A 20,044-nucleotide genomic window follows, 5' to 3' on the forward strand; every position below is an offset into this window, starting at 1 on the left:
AAGCAGCATCAATTTCTGCCAGGCAGGGACAATTTTTCCTTTTCATCCCAGAATGTCTCTGGGCAGGGACGGCTTGAGGAGCATCCGAAGAGCAGGTGGGACATTGGTGGACGGCACTTACTTCCAGGCTCGTTAAACTGGTGTGGGGAGCTTAGCCTTGGTGTGAGAGCAAATCCTCTCTAGGAATCTTTTTTGACTGGAACACAAAGGGGAGCAACACAGACACACCTCAGCGAATGCAGCCTGCAGGAGAGACAGACGAGTGTCGACGGAGGATTACCCAGGTGCCAAGGCAAGAGACTGAAGGCACAAACTGTTTCAGGATAGTAAAGAAAATAGTTAGACTAAGAATAGTTATAATACAAATTAGATATAGAGATGATCATGGACATTATAAATCATTAGTATGAACAATATTAATCATTAGCTTTTAATATTACTCTTTGTTGTATAACCAAGGAATAACCGGTGGGTATAGGGTCAGGTGCTGAAGGGACATCATGAGAAGTGACCAAGAAGGCAAGAGGTGAGCCCTCTGTCACGCCCGCATAAGGGCCGCCTGAGGGCTCCTTGGTCAAGCAGTAACGCCAGTGTCTGGGAAGACACCCGTTACTTAGCAGACCGGGAAAGGGAGTCTCCTTTCCTTGGAGGAGTCAGGGAACACTCTGCTCCACCAGCTTCTTGTGGGAGGCTGGATATTATCCAGGCCGGCCCGCAGTCATCCGGAGGCCTAAACCCCTCCCTGTGGTGCTGCGCTTCAATGGTCGTGCTCCTTGTCCACTTCCATGTTCCTCCCGTACTCCTGGTTCCTCTTTGAAGTTCTTAGAAGATAGCGGTAGAAGAAATAGTGAAAGTCTTAAAGTCTTTGATCTTTCTGGTAAGTGCACAGAAGAAAACGCTGACATATGCTGCCTTCCCTTTCTGCTTCGGCTATCTAAAAGGGAAGGGCCCACTGCCCCCATGATCACGTGACTTGCTTGACCTTATCAATCACTTGGACGACTCACCCTCCTTACCCTGCCTGCCCCTTGTCTCGTATACAATAAATATCAGCGCGCCCAGCCATTCGGGGCCACTACCGGTCTCCCTGTCTTAGTGGCAGTGGTCTCCCGGGCCCAGCTGTTTTCTATTTATTTCTTTGTCTTGTGTCTTTATTTCTTACGATCTCTCGTCTCTGCACACGGGGAGAACACCCGCCAAGCCCCGTAGGGCTGGACCCTACAGATGAGAAATTGAATGATGATACTGCAGTCAGGGCTGTGGGACTATGGGGCAGGGACATCTAACCTGTCCTTGAAAGTCAGGGAGGTCTTCCTGAAGGAAAGTGAAACCTCCAATCTGGAAACTGAAAGATGATGGGAGTCAGCCAAGCTAAGCAGTGGAGAGCCTGAGTGAATGCATGCACAGAGGTGGGTGGGTGTAGGGAAGCCAGGGAGCCTTTATTTTGAAACAGGGTCTCCCTTTGTCTCCCAGGCTGGAGTGCAGTGGTACAATCATGGCTCACTGCAGCCTCGAGCTCTTGGGCTCAAGTCATCCTCCCACCTCAGCCTCCTGAGTAGCTGGGACCACAAGTGCATGCTACCACACCCAGCTAATTTTAAAAAAATGTTCTGTAGAGATGGGGCCTCGCCATGTTGCCCGGGCTGGCCTCAAACTCCTGGGCTCAAGAAATCCTCCCGCCTTGGCCTCCCAAAGTGTTGGATTATAGGTGTAAGCCACTGCACCCACCCAAGAATTGGATTTCTTTGCCCACATCACTGACTTCTAGGGACAAAGGGTGGGCTCCGGCCCTAATTCACGGCAACAGTGACATTAGAGATCATCATTCCTTCCATGGACGTATCCCTTCTCCTTATTACGTCCTAATTTTAGCCAGTCTACAGTTACGCTGAAAACCGAAGAACAGTTTTATCACCATGTTTTACAAAGTGCAAATTGAGACCTGGTGAAAAACAGTGACTGGCTAAAGGTCAAAGAGAGGTCATTCATGGAGTTGGGTGGTGGCACCCTTGCAGGATGTACCCCCAGCCACTGGTGGGTTAATCATTACCTCTGCTAACAGCTTGTGATGGTTAACATTAAGTGTCAACTTGGTCAGGTGCAGTAGCCCACGCCTGTAATCCCAGCACTTTGGGAAGCCGAGGCGGGTGGATCCCCTGAGGTCAGGAGCCTGAGACTGGCCTGGCCAACATGGTGAACCCCGTCTCTACTAAAAATACAAAAAATTAGCCGGGTGTGGTGGCAGGCGCCTGTAATCCCAGCTACTTGGGAAGCTGAGGCAAGAGAATCGCTTGAACCTAGGAGACAGAGGTTGCAGTGAGCCGAGATCGTGCCATTGCACTGCGGCCTGGGGTGACAGAAAGAAACTTCATCTCAAAAAAAAAAAAAAAGTGTCAACTTGATTGCATGGAAGGATGCAAAGTATTGTTTCTGGGTGTATCTGGGTGTTTCTGAGTGTGGCCAGAATAGATTAACATTTGAGTCAGTGGACTGGGACAGGAAGACCCACTCACAGTGTGGGGGACACCATCCAGTCAGCTGCCAGCACAGCTAGAAAAAGCAGGCAGAAGAAGGTGGAAAAAGCCGATTCACTGGGTCCTCTGGGCTTTATCTTTCTCCCGTGCTGGAGGCTTCCTGCCCTTGAACATCAGACTCCAAGTTCTTTGGCTTTTGGACTCTTGGACTTACACCAGTGGTTTGCTGGGGGCTCTCAGGCCTTCGGCCACAGATTGAAGCCTGCACTGTCAGCTCCCTACTTTTAAGGTTTTGGGACTGAACTGAGCCACTGCTGGCTTCCTTGCTCCTCAGCTTGCAGACGGCCTATCATGGGACTTGACCTTGTGATCACGTGAGTCAATTCTCCTTAATAAAGCCCCTCTCATATATACGTAGATCCTATTAGTCCTGTCCCTCTAGAGAACCCTGACTAACACACACGTGGAGGAGAGCTCTGAAAACCCGGGCCAGGGACCAGCGTGACTGCTCTGTGGCTGTCCCAAGAGACAGCAACGCTGGGCAAGTTTGCTCGTGAGAAAGGCTGAGGCTTCTCTCAGAATAAAACCTTGGGAAGAGACAACTATACAGCATTCCCAGGGGCCGGCGCAGTGGCTCACGCCTGTAATCCCAGCACTTTGGGAGGCCAAGGCGGGCGGATCACCTGAGGTCAGGAGTTCGAGGCCAGCCTGGCCATCATGGCGAAACCCCATCTCTACTAAAAATACAAAAATTAGCCAGGCGTGGTGGCGGGTGCCTGTAATCCCAGCTACTTGGAAGGCTGAGACAAGAGAATTGCTTGAACTGGGAAGGCAGAGGTTGCAGTGAGCCAAGATCATACCACAGCACTCCAGCCTGGGCGACAAGAGCAAGACTCCATCTCAAAACAAACAAACAAAACCTTTCTCTTGTCATGTAACCCATACATACACATACTATGTACCCACAAACATTAAAAATCAAAAATTTAAGACAAAACGAAAACAACGGAAAACCTTTTTTTGAGGAGTCCCTAGGCTTCACCAGTTTGTCAAAACTGGAGCGTGATTGCTGAGACTTTATTTGCATACCCACAATGCATTGTGCACCAAATAATTTTCATCTTTAAAATTACTAGATCCCTTTTTTCCTTCAATCTATCTGTCCCGAAACTGAGACTGCTGTTCCAGAATTGTCTGAAGAAAAAGGCAGAAGTCAATAGCTCTTTTGGGCAGAAAGAAAGTTACCATTAGCCCGTTGGGAGTAGTCCTTACATGAGAAGTGAGTGCTGCCTATCATAGATATGCAGTAGTTTTCATTCAAATTGCATGAATCTTTTGCCTTTTACTAAAAATATCTGTGGAGAGGAAACAACTGTGAGTTTTAAGCTAATTTTTTTTTAACACCCTGTATTTTTTAGCGCGGCTTCTTTGAGCAGTCTTAAAAGTAGACACACTAGAAAAGCTGTTATGACGGTTTTTCTATATTCTGAAACATAAACTCAAAACTCCAGTGTTTAATTTTGGAGGACCAGAGCTAGCTTTTGGAGGAGCAGCTGATGTTGGGGGAAAAGGACAATTACCCTCCTACGTAGCTTGAATGGGGCTTGGAGCCAGTGGGGAGGCGTGGGGAGGCGTGGGGGGGGCGTGGGGGGGGCTGTGGGCGGTTGCTTAAGGGCCTGAGCCTGGGGTCAGAATTTGTTTTGTTTTGTTTTTTTGAGACAGAGTCTCGCTCTGTCGCTCAGGCAATGGCGCGACTTCGGTTCACTGCAACCTCCGCCTTCCAGGTTCAAGCGATTCTCAGCCTCCCGAGTAGCTGGGATTACAGCTAATTTCCCGGCTAATTTTTGTATTTTTAGTAGAGACGGGGTTTCTCCATGTTGGCCGGGCCAGTCTCGAACTCCTGACCTCAGGTGATCCGCCTGCCTCGGCCTCCCAAAGTGCAGGGATTACAGGCGTGAGCCACCGCGCCCGGCCTGGGGATCAGGATTTTTTGCGATGGATTTCCTCCCTCCTTTACTGGGACAGACCCTGCTAGTTTTCCCTCCCCAGTACTCAACCTCTCCCTAGAATCTCCCATCACTAGCAGGGCTCACGGCTACCTGGAGGCATGACTACATTTCCCAGCCTACCTTGCGGTTGAGATGAATTCTGGCCAATGGGACTGGCTGGAAAATTCACTTTCTCTTGCGTTTCATCAAACCGATTGGGTCTCGGGAGGACTAGCTGCGCGCTAGGCACCGCTCCTTAGGCGGGGATACTGGGTAGAAGAGTTCGGGGCTGCCTTCTTCTACACGGAGAAGCCGGTGGGAGCAGCGGGGGAGCTCGCCCAGAGCCCCTGCTTCATTTAATTGGATAGTCCATTGGTCCCCAACCTTTCTGGCACAAAGGACCCGGTTCGTGGAAGACAGTTTTTCCAAGGGCGGGGGAAGGGTGGGTACGGGATGTGGACAGTTTCAGGTTGAAACTGTCCCCCTCAAGTCATCAGCCATTAGATTCTCATAAGGAGTACTTACCTAGATCCCTCGTATGCGCAGTTCGCAGTAGGGTTCCTGCTCCTAGGAGAATCTGATGCCCTACTGACCTGACACGATGGGGAGGTCAGGCGGTAGTGCTCGCTTGCCAGCCTACGGTAACCCTCTGTCGGTCAGTGGCCGGGGTTAAAAACCCCTGGTGTAATTAAACAAGCCAAGCCCCGTTCCTTGGTCAAAAGCAGTAAGCCACCCCAACGTGTCACGGTAGCAACTCCCCAGAAATGCAGTAGAACTAACGCCTACCATAAAAAGGTGAACCTCTAGAAAAAGCCCAAAAATTCGCGTTTGTATTAAACGCAATTCCACTAGCTGATGAACCCACATTTCAGAGCTTACAGATTTACTAGCATACGTCTACTTTTAGTACCACTCAAATAAGCCCTGCTGAAAAAGCAAGGCCTCAAAAAATTGGTTTAAAACTCAGAGTTGTTCCTCTCCACGGAAATCTTTAGTAAAAGGCGAAAGATTTATACGATCTGAAGAGAAACCAGAGTATGATGGTAAGCGCCGGCACTCAGTTCTCACGTAACGACTACTCCCAACTGGCTAATGGTAACTTTCTCTCCGTCCAAAAGAGCTATTGACTTCTGCCTTTTTCTTCAGACAATTCTGAACAGCAATCTAGGTGTCGGGAAAGATAGGTTGAAGGAAAAAGGGGATAGTAATTTTAAAGACGAACATTATTTGGTGCACAATGCATTGTGGGTATGCAAATAAAGCCTCTCCAATCACGCTCCAGTTTCAGGAAATATCTTAAATGGTTCATGCGTTTTAGCGCTGCGCCTGAGGCCACCACGCGGGGGCAGAGCAGAGTCTGGTCCCAGAAGACAAAGGCTGACTTTATCTGCTTTACTTACAGCGGCCGAGCTATTAGGTCGGTGCAAAAGTAATTGCGGTTTTTGCAATTTAATTGCAAAATTAACCTAAGTAAACAATTTTTTTGAACGTAAAAAAAAAAAGTAAAAAAAAAATTATCTTGGCTGGACTCCGTGGCTCACTCTTGTAATCCCAGCACTTTGGGTGGCTGAGGCGGGCTGATCGACTGAACTAGGGGTTTGAGACCAGCCTGGGCAACATAAGGAGAGCCTGTCTCCAAAAGAAAAAAAAAAAAAATTCTTACACTTATAGCCACTCCAGGCCTACTGAAGCCCTGGGGATTGGGCCCAGCCCCCTGAGTCTGAACTCATCCTCCGTGTGATTCTGACGGAGGCTACATTGAGAACCTCTGTTGGGCAACTGTTCTGCCTGAAATACGGAGAGTGAGGAGTTTGGGAGACACATTACTGACTGAGCAGGGGAAGGCCTGGGAAAGGCTGTGAAATGAGGAGAGAAAAGGCCAGGGAAGGCAGCCTTTTCCCACCACCTTCCCACCTGGGGGATGGTGGCATAAAAGGAGGGGGCAGTGCAGGAGCCTGTGAAAGGGACTAGAGAAATTCAGGGAGGAAGAAGGAAAACCTGGACTGGGAGCCGTAGAGAAACCGAGGGCAGAGAAGAAGTTACCTGGCTGGGCGCGGCGGCCCACGCCTGTAATCCCAACACTTTGGGAGAGAGGAAGGAAACAGTAGGTGAGGAGGGGCAGGAGATGGGGAGGGGGCGGTAGGTGGCTCCTGGTTGCAGAAGGGAAGGAGGAGCGGTGCAGGGGTCTCCCTGCAGTGATCCTGGTCCATGGAGCCCGGGCCCACCCCCAACCCCCATTCTCTCACTCCCCTGCAGCCCCTCCTTTGCTGGCCCCTATTTCCCTCCATCTTCTCACCTGGGAAGATCCCAGCACCCCATCTTTCCAGCCTCTGCTCTGTAGCAACTGAACTGCTGGAAAAATCCCACAGCAAGGGAACCTCGGATACAGGCCTCCACTTCACCTGTTTCTCTCATTGGCTCCACTTCCCCACTCAAGATGTCCCTATTAGGCTGAGTGCGGTGGCTCACGCCTGTAATCCCAGCACTTTGGGAGGCGGAGGCGGGCGGATCACCTGAGGTCAGGAGTTCGAGACCAGCCTGGCCAACATGGCAAAACCCTGTCTCTACTAAACATACAAAAATTAGCTTGATGTGTTGGTGTGTGCCTGTAATCCCAGCTACTTGGGAGGCTGAGGCACAAGAATCACTTGAACCCAGGAGGCGGAGGTTGCAGTGAGCCGAGATCGCACCATTGCACTCAAGCCTGGGGGACAAGAGCAAAACTCCGTCTCAAAAAACAAACAAAAAAACAAACACACAAACACCCCTTTTAACTCTTCTCTCCCCTTATCTTCCTGCTCTGCAACTCACTGTGTCAGCCCACAACATCCCAGGGGCTTCCTTGAGAGGCCAGACACCCTCATCTTCCCAGCCCGCAGCAGCCGCATCTGCCTCATCTTCTGCCTCCTCCTGGGCTTTGAACCCCAACTCCACAAAGATGGTGCCCCTTCCATGCAGTCCCCCAGCAGCACCCTCCGTGTCCCTCCCGCTGTGGTCGTCTGAATGTCGTGGCCCCTCACACATCCACAGGCTGAAATGTAATCTCCAAGATGATGGTATTGATATGTGGGGCCTCTGGGAGGTGATTGGGTCATGGATGGGATCAGTGTCCTTATGAAAGGGTTTGAGGGAGCAAGTTTGTGCCTTTTACCCTCCCATCAAATGGGGACACAGGGAAGGTGCCATCCATGAGGAACAGGCCTTCACTAGACCACAAATCTGCTGGTGCCTTTGATATTGGACTTCCCAGCCTCCAGAACTGTGAGCAACAAATAAATTTCTGCTGTTTATAAATTACCCAGTTTAAGGTATTTTGTCATAGCACCTGAACTAGGACACCCCCCCCCACTGGCTCATCTTCTAGACAGATAAGTAGGCTTCCTTATCTCCTAACCTGAGAGAGAGAGAGAGAGAGAGGGGTGAAGGAGGAAGTGGGGAAGGAAGAAAGACTTCCTAAACCTCATCACCATCAGCCACAACAAAGCAAAGCACTTTTACTTTGTATTTCTATTAAAAAAAAAAATCTGGTGGAAATCTCTTTAGTAAAAAGAAACGTGGGGCTGGGCGCAGTGGCTCAGACCTGTAATCCCAGCACTTTGGGAGGCCAAGGCGGGCGGATCCCCTGAGGTCAGGAGTTTGAGACCAGCCTGGCCAACATGGTGAAACACCGTCTCTACTAAAAACACAAAAATTACCTGGGCATGGTGGGCGCCTATAGTCCCAGTTACTTGGGAGGCTGAGGCAGAAGAATCGCTTGAACCCAGGAGGCAGAGGTTGCAATGAGCCGAGATTGTGCCACTGCATTCCAGCCTGGGGGACAGAGCAAGACTCCGTCTCAAAAAAAAAAAAAAAAAAAAAAAAAAAAAGATTTCCAAACAGGGACTCAAACAGATGCCTCTACATGAGCATTGTTCATAACAGCCCAAAGATGATAACAATCCCAGTGTCTATCAGCTGATTAGTGGATAAACGAAATGTGGTTTATCCATACAATGGAATACTATTCAGCTGTAAAACAGAGGGAAATTCTGGTACACACTACATTGTAGATCAACTGAGGATGTATGCTAAATGAAAGAAGCCAGCCACAAAAAGGCATAGATTGTATGACTGTACTTCAGTGAAATATCCAGAATAGGGGATAATAGGAGTTCTTGGGTATTGCATAGAGTTTCTGTTTGGGGTGATGAAAAATTTTGGAAATGGATGGCAGTGATGGTATTATGACATTGTGAATGTTTAATTTATTTTTAGTTTTTAGAGATGAGGTCTTGCTCTGTTGCCCAGTTAATTTTTATTTTTTATTTTTTATAGAAACAAGATCTCACTATATTGACCAGGCTTAATTTGTTTATTTTTATTTTTTGTGGACCTGGAATCTTGCTATGTTGCTCAAGCTGGTCTCAAACTTCTGGCCTCAAGTGATCCTCCTGTCTCAGCCACCCAAGGTGTTGGGATTACAGGTGTGAGCCACCACGCCTGGTCCATTTTCCCTGATCAGGGACAATGCGTTGTTATGTGTGATATTTTGTGTGATTTGTTTGTTTGTTTGTTTGTTTTAGGTGGAGTCTCGCTCTGTCGCCAGACTCTGGAGTGCAGTGGTGTGGTCTCAGCTCACTGCAACTTCCAACTCCCTGGTTCAAGTGATTATCCTGTCTCAGTCTCCCAAGTAGTTGGAATTACAGGCACACGCCACCATGCTCAGCTAATTTTTGTTGTTGTTGTTGTTGAGACGGAGTCTCGCTCTGTCACCCAGGCTGGAGTGCAGTGGCCGGATCTCAGCTCACTGCAAGCTCCGCCTCCCGGGTTTACGCCATTCTCCTGCCTCAGCCTCCCGAGTAGCTGGGACTACAGGTGCCCGCCACCTCGCCCGGCTAGTTTTTTTGTATTTTTTTTAGTAGAGACGGGGTTTCACCATGTTGGCCAGGATGGTCTCGATCTCCTGACCTCATGATCTGCCTGCCTTAGCCTCCCAAAGTGCTGGGATTACAGGCATGAGTCACTGCGCCTGGCCTGGTGTAAGATTTTAGCATATAGCCTGTATTAGTTATGTTAGGGAAATTTCCTTCTATCATCAGTTTTCTCTGTGCTGAGTTTTTTTTATCAAATGCTTTTCAGAATCTATTGAGATAGTTGTATACATTTTCTCCTTTGAATTCAGCGATATGGTGAATTACCTTGCTAGACTTTTGTTCTGTTCTGTTTTGTTTTGTTTGAGACAGAGTCTCACTCTGTTGCCCAGGATGTAGTATAGTGGCAGGATCTCGGCTCACCATAACCTCTGCCTCCCAGGTTCATGCAATTCTTGTGCCTCAGCTTCCTAAGTAGCTGGGATTACAGGTGTGCACCACCATGCCTGGCTAGTTTTTCTGTTTTTAGTAGAGATGGGGTTTCGTCATGTTGGTCAGGCTGGTTTCAAACTCCTGACCTCAGATGATCCACCCACCTTGGCCTCCCAAAGTGCTGGGATTACAGGCGTGAGCCACTGCTCCTGGGCCATTGCTAGATTTTTGAATTTTAATTACTTTTGCATTCCTGAGATAAGGCCCATTTAAGTCATAATACATTTTTCCTTATAATTTGATTCTTTCTTTTTCTTTTTTTGAGACAGTGTCTTGTTCCATCGCCAAGGCCGGAGTGCAGTGACTCAATCTCAGCTCACTGCAGCCTCAACCTCCCAGACTCAAGCAATCCTTCCCCCTCAGCCCCCCAAGTCACTGGGAATACAGGCTAAGATTTTTTCTTTTTGAAAATGAAAAATGCAAGACTCGAAGATCAAAACTATGTAAAAACATATACTCAGAGAAGTCCACTCTTGTCCCTAGCCCCTTCACCCAGTTTCCACTCATCCCCATTGTCAATAGTTTCTTTAAGAAAATTTGTTTACATTTTGTTATTTGTAATAGAGATGGGGTCTCACTATGTTGCCCAGGCTGATCTCTAACTCCTGGGCTTAAGTGATCCTCCCAGCTCCCAAAGTGCTGGGATTTCAGGCATGAACCACTGCACCCAGCCCATTTTCAATAGTTTCTAGTTTAAATTTTCTGTGTGTGTGTGTGTGTGTGTGTGTGTGTGTTTTGTAACAATAACCACACACACACAGTTTGTTTCCTCTTCTTTTTTTTTTTTTTTTTTTTGAGATAGAGTCTCACTCTGTTGCCCAGGCAGGAGTACAGTGGTGTGATCTCGGCTCACTGCAACCTCCGCCTCCTGGGTTCAAGCATTTCTCCTGCCTCAGCCTCCTGAGTAGCTGGGAGTATAGGCACCCGCCACCACACGTGGCTAATTTTTGTATTTTTAGTAGAGGCAAGGTTTTGCCATGTTGGCCAGACTGGTCTCGAGCTCCTGACCTCAGGTGATCCACCTGCCTCGGCCTCCCAGAGTGCTGGGATTACAGGCGTAAGCCACCACGCCAGGCCCACACTTTTTTTTTTTTGAGATGGAGTCTCATTCTGTTCCCCAGGCTGGGGTGCATTGGCAAGATCTTGGGTTACTGCAACCTCCAACACCCTAGGTTCAAGTGATTCTCCTGCCTCAGCCTGCTGAGTAGCTAGGATTACGGGTGTGTGCCATCACGCCCGGAGAATTTTTTTTTTTTTTTTTTTTTTTTTTTGAGATGGAGTCTCGCTCTGTCACCCAGCCTGGAGTGCAGGGGCGCGATCTCGGCTCACTGCAAGCTCCACCTCCCGGGTTTACGCCATTCTCCTGCCTCAGCCTCCCGAGTAGCTGGGACTACAGGCGCCCGCCACCCCGCCCGGCTAGTTTTTCGTATTTTTTAGTAGAGACGGTGTTTCACCGTGTTAGCCAGGATGATTTCGATCTCCTGACCTCATGATCTGCCCGTCTCGGCCTACCAAAGTGCTGGGATTACAGGCTTGAGCCACCGCGCCCGGCCGAATTTTTGTATTTTTAGTAGAGACAGGGTTTCGCCATGTTGGCCAGGCTATTCTCAAACTCCTGACCACAAGTGATCTGCCTGCCTCAGCCTCCCAAAGTGCTGGGTTTATAGGCATAAGCCACCGTGCCTGGCCTGAAACTTCTACTTTTAAAAGTAGACCTTCAATTCCAGCTCCATAGAGCATGGAATTGTGGAATCAGGGTACTTGAGTAAAGTCTGAATCTCAACCAAAGCCAGGGAGATCTGAAACCCAAGAGAAAATGCCAGGAAGCCCCGCCAGCTCTGATGAGGTCGGATGAGTGAAATCTGTTCCTGTGGGTACCAAAGCTCAGAATGTCAGCAAAGCAGCATGGATTGTGGGAGGCTTGCCTCGGGTCCCATCTGTGGGTTGCCAAAATGTCAACCTAAAATCATCAAAAGGGTTAGAATCTAATGTAAAGAGTGTTTATTCAAGCACAAAGCATGAGGATGGACAACCTGGAAATACCAACTCCAAAGGAATGGTCAGTCTTCCACAGTAGACAGAGACAGGGGAGTTTTTTGCAGGATTATAGCATTTTTCTTTTCCTTTTTCTTTTTTTTTTTTTTTTTGAGATGGAGTCTTGCTCTGTCGCCCAGGCTGAAGTGCAGTGGTGTGATCTCGGCTCACTGCAACTTCCGCCTCCCAGGTTCAAGTGATTCTCCTGCCTTACCCTCCCAAGTAGCTCGGACTACAGGCACCCGCCACTACGTCTGGCTAATTTTTGTATTTTTAATAGAGGTGGGGTTTCACCATATTAACCAGGCTGGTCTCAAACTCCTAACCTTGTGATCTGCCCACCTCGGCCTCCCAAAGTACTGGGATTACAGGTGTGAGCCGTTGTGCCCAGCCCTTTTTTTTTTTTTTTCAGACGGAGTCTCACTCTATTGCCCAGGTTGGAGTGCAGTGGTGTGATCTCGGCTCACTGCAACCTCCATCTCCCGGGTTCAAGAGATTCTCCTGCCTCAGCCTCTTGAGTAGCCACCACGCCCGGCTCAGTTTTGTATTTTTAGTAGAGATGGGGTTTCACCATGTTGGCCAGGCTGGTCTCGAATTCCTGATCCCCGGTGATCCTCTCGCCTTGGCCTTCCAGTACAATTATAGGCATGAGTCACTGTGGCCAGCCTTTTTTTTTTTTTTTTTTTTTTTTTTTCAGATGGAGTCTTGCTCTGTCACCCAGGCTGGAGTGCAGTGGTGTGATCACAGCGCACTGGAGCCTCAACTTCGCTGGCTCAGGTGATTCTCCCACCACAGCCTCCTGAGTAGCTGGGACTACAGGCACTCATGCCACCACACTGGCTAATTTTTTGTATTTTTTGCAGAGACAGGGTTTTTCCATGTTGCTCAGGCTGGTCTTGAACTCCTGGGCTCAAGCCATCCGCTAGCCTCGGCCTCCTAAAGTGCTGGGATTACAGGTATGAGCCACCCTGCCGAGCCTTTAAAAAGTTACTGTAAATATATTTGACATTTTGAAATTCTGTGTGTCAAAAATAATCAAGCAAAAAGGTGAGCCTCCCACCAGAATAATACTTGCAATACACCAAAGGGTTAACAATTATACTATCTCAAAAGGCCTTACAAGTTAATGAGATAAAGCTGGGTGCGATGGCTCATGCTTGTAATCCTAGAATTTTGGGAGGCTGAGGAGGGCAGATAACTTGAGCCCAGGAGTTTTTTGAGATGAAGTCTTGCTCTGTTGCCCAGACTAGAGTGCAGTGGCGCCATCTCGGCTCAGTGCAACCTCCACCTCCCGGGTTCAAGCGATTCTCTTGCCTCAGCCTCCTGAGTAGCTGGGACTACAAGCGCAAGGAACCGTGCCCAGCTCATTTTTTTGTATTTTTAGTAGAGACGGGGTTTCACTGTGTTAGCCAGTATGGTCTTGATCTCCTGACCCCATGATCCGCCCACCTCGGCCTCCCAAAGTGCTGGGATTATAGGTGTGAACCACAGCGCCCGGCCAACAGTAATTTTTATAATCAGAAGAGTAAAAAGAACAATGATATTGAAAAGGGAGGAAAAGAGAGAGAGGGAAGGGGAGAGATGCGGAGATCAGAAAGAGCTCACAAACAAGGGCATCCGACTGGGGAGGGGTCAGGAGCTGAGAGGGGAAGGTAAGGGCCCAGAAGTGGAAGGGGGTCTTGCTAAGGTCCCTTCATGACGTCACCTGAGTCTTTGGGGCTGCAGTTTGCAGCATGCTTCAACCCTGGGGCTCCACCCCTATTCTCCCAGCTCTCTTCTCTCTTGTGCCATCTCTTCCCATTTCCAAGGAAGGTGGCTGCCCCTGCCAGATGCAGACGCGTTGCACCGACCTCATTGTCTAGCTTTAACTAACTTGAAAGCAAGGGGTAGGAGGGAGGAAAGGAACAGAGTCCCCTAGGAATGTTAGAGGCAGGGGGATAGGAAATTCTGCAGCCCAGCTGAGATCGGGAACCTGTTGGGTTGGAGGGGATAAAGCATAAGACCAAAGTACAAATAGTGATTAGATGGGTCCGCCTGTGATGCCTGCTCAGAGGCACTAGAGTGGTCCTAGAGAAAGTGCTAGAGACATTTTTAGGAGACAGAAAGCAGGATTTGATCACCCAAGGACAGAGACTGAGGGAAGGAAGAGCTCGGGGGCTCTGTGCCGATCTGAGCCCTTGAAACAAATCCTACGTAGGGGATTGTTGCGGGGCTGGAAGTCTCAGGGAGTCCATGGCTGAATCCTGGCCGTGAACCCCGCGGGCGCCCGCGTTTCAGCACAGGGGACAGGGGCCAACCTCGGATCCAGGTGGGTCCTCAGATCACTGGCGGTTCCACGGCCCCGCTAGTCCCTGGCCCCCTCCCTGGCCAATCTCAGCCCCGGCGGTTCCCTTGAAGACCTCCGTGGCCCCTCCATCCTGGACCCCCTGGTGCCCGTGCTGCAGCTCCCGTGCACTTGGCGGGTGATGCGACCGGGGGAGCCAACCTAGAGCGCCCTCAGGTCCCGGCAGCCAAGAAGGGGTCTGCGCTCTGGGTTAGGGGCAGGAGAGTATCCAGTCTCCCCCCAGGTCCCCCCGCTTGGCTCAGCTTGGACAGAGTGTTGCCCTCTGGGGATGGTGCAAAGAGGAAAATGCCGAGGTGAGAGCAGGGAGGAGGCCAGAGGCACCCTAAGGAGAAGCCGGGGCCAGCACAGGTGCGGGACGTTGTCCCTGCGCGCCCAAGCGCACGGCCGGCCCTTCCGGAGACAACCCCCTTCTCAAGCGCAGCCCGGACCAGCCTCTCTCCACCCCTCCCCACGCCCCGACCCGGCCCGCTTCCATCGCCCCAGGGCGCTGGGAGCCAGAACATGAGCCAGGGCAGCCTAGATCCCCGAGTCAGCCTTCCCATGGCTCAGCGGCTCCAGAAAATTCGATACAGCCCCCCACCCCAGGTGACCTCTAAATCGCCGGCAGAATTCGTCTCTGGCCTGAACTGTGCCCGGCTGGGACTCGGCCCTCCCGCCGCTCCATGGAAGCTTCTGCATGATTTACATCATTTTCCCCTTGGCTTGGGAGTGCACATGTGACTCCGCGATAGATTTACTTTCCTTTTTTCTTTCTTTTTTTCCTTTTTTTTTTTTTTTTTTTTGAGACAGGGTCTGGCTCTGTCACTCAGGCTGGAGTGTACTGGAGGGATCATGACTCACTGCAACCTCCGCTGCCTGGGCTCAAGGGATCTTAGCTTCCTGAATAGCTGCACCATGGTGCCCTGCTAAGTTTTGTGTTTTTAGTAGACAGGAGGTTTCACCATGTTGCCCAGGCTGGTCTTGAACTCCTGGGCTCAAGTGATCCTCCTGCCTCACCTCCCAAAGTGCTGTGATTGCCGGCATGAACCACCATGCCCTGCACTTTCCTATTTATATTTGGTTTAGCCATAGAAAACTAGTCTGCATTTCTCAGAAGACGCTTCAAGAGAGGGAAAGGTTGACAAAAACATGGCATGTGAAAAAAAAAAAAAAAAAAAAGAGGTGCTTATGGGGAGGCCTTGTGCTACTGGTAGCCACCCCCAGATCAAAAGCGAATGAAGAAGGCTGGGCACAGTGGCTCACGCCTGTGATCCCAGCACTTTGGGAGGCTGAGGTGGGCAGATCTCACCTGAGGTCAGGAGTTTGAGACCAACCTGGCCAACATGGTGAAACCTTGTCTCTACAAAAATACAAAAATTAGCCAGGCATGATGGCGGGCACCTGTAATCCCAGCTACTCAAGGCTGAGGCAGGAGAATCGCTTGAACCTGGGAGGCGGAGGTTGCAGTGAGCCGAGATTGTGTCATTGCCTGGGTGACAGAGCGAGACTCCATCTAAAAAAAAAGAAAAAAAAAAGGAGCTAATACTGGGATTACTATATCAATGTTAACTATTTTTTACTCCTTTTAATCCTCAAAAAGATCCTAGGAGTTAGGTTTTATTATTACCATCCCACTTTACAGACAAGGAAATGAGGCACAGATTGGTGAAGACACACAGTTAGTAAATTCCAGAATCTAGATTTGAACCCAGGAAGTCTCTCTCCAGAGTTCATGCCCTTAGCCATGACGTTACCCTCCATTATTCATAATCGAAAGACTCCCATTTCCTGAAGTCCTCCCATGGGCCAAGGGCTTTTGATGTGGTTTGGCTCTGTGTCCTCACCCACATCTCATCTTGTAGCTCCCCCAATTCCCACATGTTGTGGGAGGGACCTGGTGGGAGATGATTGGATTATGGGGGTGCATCTTTCCCCTGTTGTTGTCCTTGTGATAGTGAACGGTTCTCATGAGACCTGATGGTTTTAAAAAGAGGAGTTTCGTTTGAGACCAGCCTGGCCAACATGGTGAAACCCCGTCTCTACTAAAAATACAAAAATTAACGGGGTATGATAGCACGGACCTGTAGTCCCACCTATTTGGGAGGCTGAGGCAGGGGAATTGCTTGAACCCTGGAGGCAGACACTGCAGTGAGCTGAGATGGTGCCACTGCATTCCAGCCTGGGCGACAGAGCAAGACTCTGTCTCCAAAACAACAACAACCCCCCCACCCGCCAAAAAAAAATGAGAGTTTCTCTCCACAAGCTTTTTTTTTTTTTTTTTTTTTTTGCCTGCTGTCGTCTTATGTGGGTAAGATGTGGCTTGCTCCTCCTTCTGCCATGATTGTGAGGCCTCCCAGCCATGTGGAGCTGTAAGTCCAATAAACTCTTTCTTTTGTAGATTGCCTAGTCTCAGGTATGTCTTTATCAGCAGAGTGAAAATGGACTAATACGGTAAATTGGTACCAATAGAGTGGGGGCTGTGCTGAAAAGATGCCCGAAAATGTGGAAGCGACTTTGGAACTTGGTGACAGGCAGAGATTGGAATAGTTTGGAGGGCTCAGAAGGAGACAGGACAATGTGGGAGAGTTGGGAACTTCCTAGAGACTTCCTGATGGCTTTGATTAAAATGGTGTTAATGAAATGGACAATGAAATCCAGGCCGAGGTGGTCTTAGATGGAGATGAGGAACGAACTTATTGGGAACTAGAGCAAAGGTGACTCTTGTTATGTTTTAGCAAAGAGACTGGTGGCATTTTGCCTCTGCCCTAGAAATTTGTGGAACTTTGAACTTGAGAGAGATGATTTAGGGCATCTGGCAGAAGAAATTTCTAAGCAGCAAAGAATTCAAGAGGTGACTTGGGTGCTGTTAAAGTGTTAAGGGCATTCAGTTTTACTGGCTTTTTTTTTTTGAGATGGAGTCTTGTTCTGTCACCCAGGCAGGAGTGCAGTGGCATGATCTCGGCTCACTGCAACCTCTGCTTCCCAGGTTCAAGTGATTCTCCTGCCTCAGCCTCCCAAGTTGCTGGGATTACAGGCATGCGCCACCACCCCCAGCTAATTTTGTATTTTTAGTGGAGATGGGATTTCACCATGTTGGTCAGGCTGATCTCGAACTTCTGACCTCAGGTGATCTATCCCCCTTGGGATCCCAAAGTGCTGGGATTACACGTGTGAGCCACTGCATCTGGCCAAGGTATTCAGTTTTATAAGGGAGAAGGAGCATAAGAGTTCAGAAAATTCGTTGCCTGACAACATGATAGAAAATAAAATCCCATTTTCTCAGGAGAAATTCAAGCTGGCTGCAGAAATTTGTGTAAGTAACAAGGAGCAGAATGTTAATCCCCAAGACGATGGGGAAAATGTCTCCAGGGCATGTCAGAGGTCTTCATGGCAGCGTCTCCCATTACAGGCCCGGAGGCCTAGAAGAAAAAAGTGGTTTTGTGGGCTGGGCCCAGGGTCCCTGTGCTGTGTGCAGCCTAGAGATTTGGTGCCCTGTGTCCCTGCTGCTCCAGCCATGGTTGAAAGGGGCCAACATAGAGCTTGGGCTGTGGCTTCAGAGGGTGCAACCCTCAAGCCTTGGTAGCTTCCATGTGGCATTGAGCCTGGGAGTGCACAGAAGTCAAGAATTGAGGTTTGGGAACCTCTGCCTAGATTTCAGAAGATGTGTGGAAATGCCTGGATGCCCAGGCAGAAGTTTGCTGTAGGGGTGGGGTCCTCATGGAGAATCTCTGCTAGGGCAGTGTGGTAGGGAAATGTGGGGTGGGAGCCCCCACACAGAGTCCCCACTGTGGCACTGCCTAGGGGAGCTGTGAGAAGAGGGCCACCGTCCTCCAGACCCCAGAATGGTAGATCCACCAACAGCTTGCACAGTGCACCTGGAAAAGCCACAGATACTGAATGCCAGCCCATAAGTCCCAGTGAAAGCAGCCACCAGGGAGGCTGTGCCCTGCAAAGTCCCAGGGGAGGAGCTGCCCAAGACTATGGGAACCTACCTGTTGCATCAGTGTGACCTGAATGTGAGACATAGAGTCAAAGGAGATCATTTTGGAGCTTTAAGATTTGACTGACTTGCTGGATTTCAAACTTGCTTGGGGCCTTTAGCCCCTTCATTTTGGCCAGTTTCTCCCATTTGGAACAGCTGTATTTATCCAATGCCCATACCCCCATTGTATCTAGGAAGTAACTAACTTGCTTTTGATTTTACAGGCTTATAGGTGGAAGGGACTTGCCTCATCTCAGATGAGACTTTGGACTGTTGACTTTTGAGTTAATGCTGAAACGAGTTGAAACTTTGGGGGACTGTGGGGAAGGCATGATTGGTTTTGAAATGTGAAGATAAGAGATTTGGGAGGGGCCAGGAGCCGAATGATATGGTTTGGCTCTGTGTCCCCACCCAAATCTCATCTTGTAGCTCCCATAATTCGCACATGTTGTGGGAGGGACCTGCTGGGAGATGATTGAATCATGGAAGCATGTCTTTCCCGTGCTGTCCTTGTGATAGTGAATAGGTCTCACGAGATCTGATGGTCTTAAAAACGGGAGTTTCTCTGCACAAGCTTTTTTTGTTTGTTTTTTTGGCTGCTGCCATGCACATAAGATGTGACTTGCTCCTCCTTGCCTCCCACCCAGATTGTGAGACCTCCCCAGTCATGTGGAACTGTAAGCCCAATAAACATCTTTCTCTTGTAAATTGCCAAGTCTCGGGTATGTCTTTATCAGCTTTATACACACTATTTCATTAAACGCTCACAATGTGATAAAGGCTGTCATCACTTGGCATTGCAGATGAAGAAATATAACTTGGCCAGGGCCAGCATGGTAGATATAGTACCAGGTCATGACCCCTGCTGACTCCCATTGTATGGATAGGAGCTGTGACTTTCCCATGAATCCTTGCCCCTCCTGGAAACTAATGTAAAGTTCTCACTTCTGTTGCCCCCAGCCCCACCCCAGAACCCCTGGTGTCCAGCTGCCCATCCCTGGGGATCTCAATGGTGTTCTCTCTACCCCGCTGGGGCCTCCTGCTCTCCATCCCTAGAGCCAACCAGCCTCTGTGGCAGATTCTGGCCACCTGTGTAGTTTCTCTGGATCTTGGTGGGAGCTGTCCTCCTGGACCTGAGGAATACCCTGGGTCAAGGGAAGGCCATGAAATGGTCCCTCGGGGCTCTGTCCTGCAGGTACACCCTCCTGGCCTTGCTAATCCTCTTTCTCCAGGTGGAGTGGGCCCTCTGCGGCTCAGTGCGTGGTGTGACGTATCACCAGTCCTGGCTGTTTTTATTGAGACGGAGTCTTACTCTGTTGCCCAGGGTGGAGTGCAGTGGTGTCATCTTGGCTCACTGCAACCTCCCACTCCTGGGTTCAAGGGATTCTCATGCCTCAGCCTCCCAAGTAGGTGGGATTACAGGCATGCACCATCACACCTGGCTAATTTTTTGTATTTTTAGTAGAAACGATGTTTCACTATATTGGCCAAGCTGGTCTCAAACTCCTGACCTCAGGTGATCTGCCCACCTTGGCCTTCCAAAGTGTTAGAATTACAGGCACGAGCCATCATGCCCAGCCAAGGCATTCAGTTTTATAAGGAAGGAGGGGCATAAAAGTTCAGAAAATTTGGCTCTTTGGACCTACTGCTGCCCAGCAGGATGAAGGTCCTCTGTCAGGCAGGGCTGTGCAGGGTGCATGCCCACCATGCCTGGTGTTGGAAGAAACTGGGCTCAGTCTGTAAGCTCTTCATGGAGAAGGCAACACTGAGCCTTAAGGTGCCCTTGGAGACAGGCTCTGGGCCCAGCTCACTGCTCTCAGGAGCTATCTCTGGGCTGCTTCAGGAATCCTCTGGCCTTAGCTTCCCAAATTGTTGGGATTACAGGTGTGAGCCACCACACC

General features: G+C 49.6%; 1 non-coding gene and 1 pseudogene across 1 annotated transcript; one reads left to right on the plus strand and one right to left on the minus strand.

Annotated features, from left to right (window-relative positions):
- The first annotated feature begins 3,775 nt into the window (after positions 1-3,775).
- Positions 3,776-3,897, plus strand: LOC123570816 (U5 spliceosomal RNA; annotated as a pseudogene).
- Positions 3,898-5,382: 1,485 nt separating this feature from the next.
- Positions 5,383-5,501, minus strand: LOC123570739 (U5 spliceosomal RNA). The gene has a single exon (XR_006694991.2). It is a non-coding gene; the product is annotated as a U5 spliceosomal RNA (small nuclear RNA).
- Positions 5,502-20,044: the final 14,543 nt, after the last annotated feature.

The sequence above is a fragment of the Macaca fascicularis genome, chromosome 1 (genome assembly GCF_037993035.2).
Source record: "Macaca fascicularis isolate 582-1 chromosome 1, T2T-MFA8v1.1".
Classification (NCBI taxonomy): Eukaryota; Metazoa; Chordata; class Mammalia; order Primates; family Cercopithecidae; genus Macaca; species Macaca fascicularis.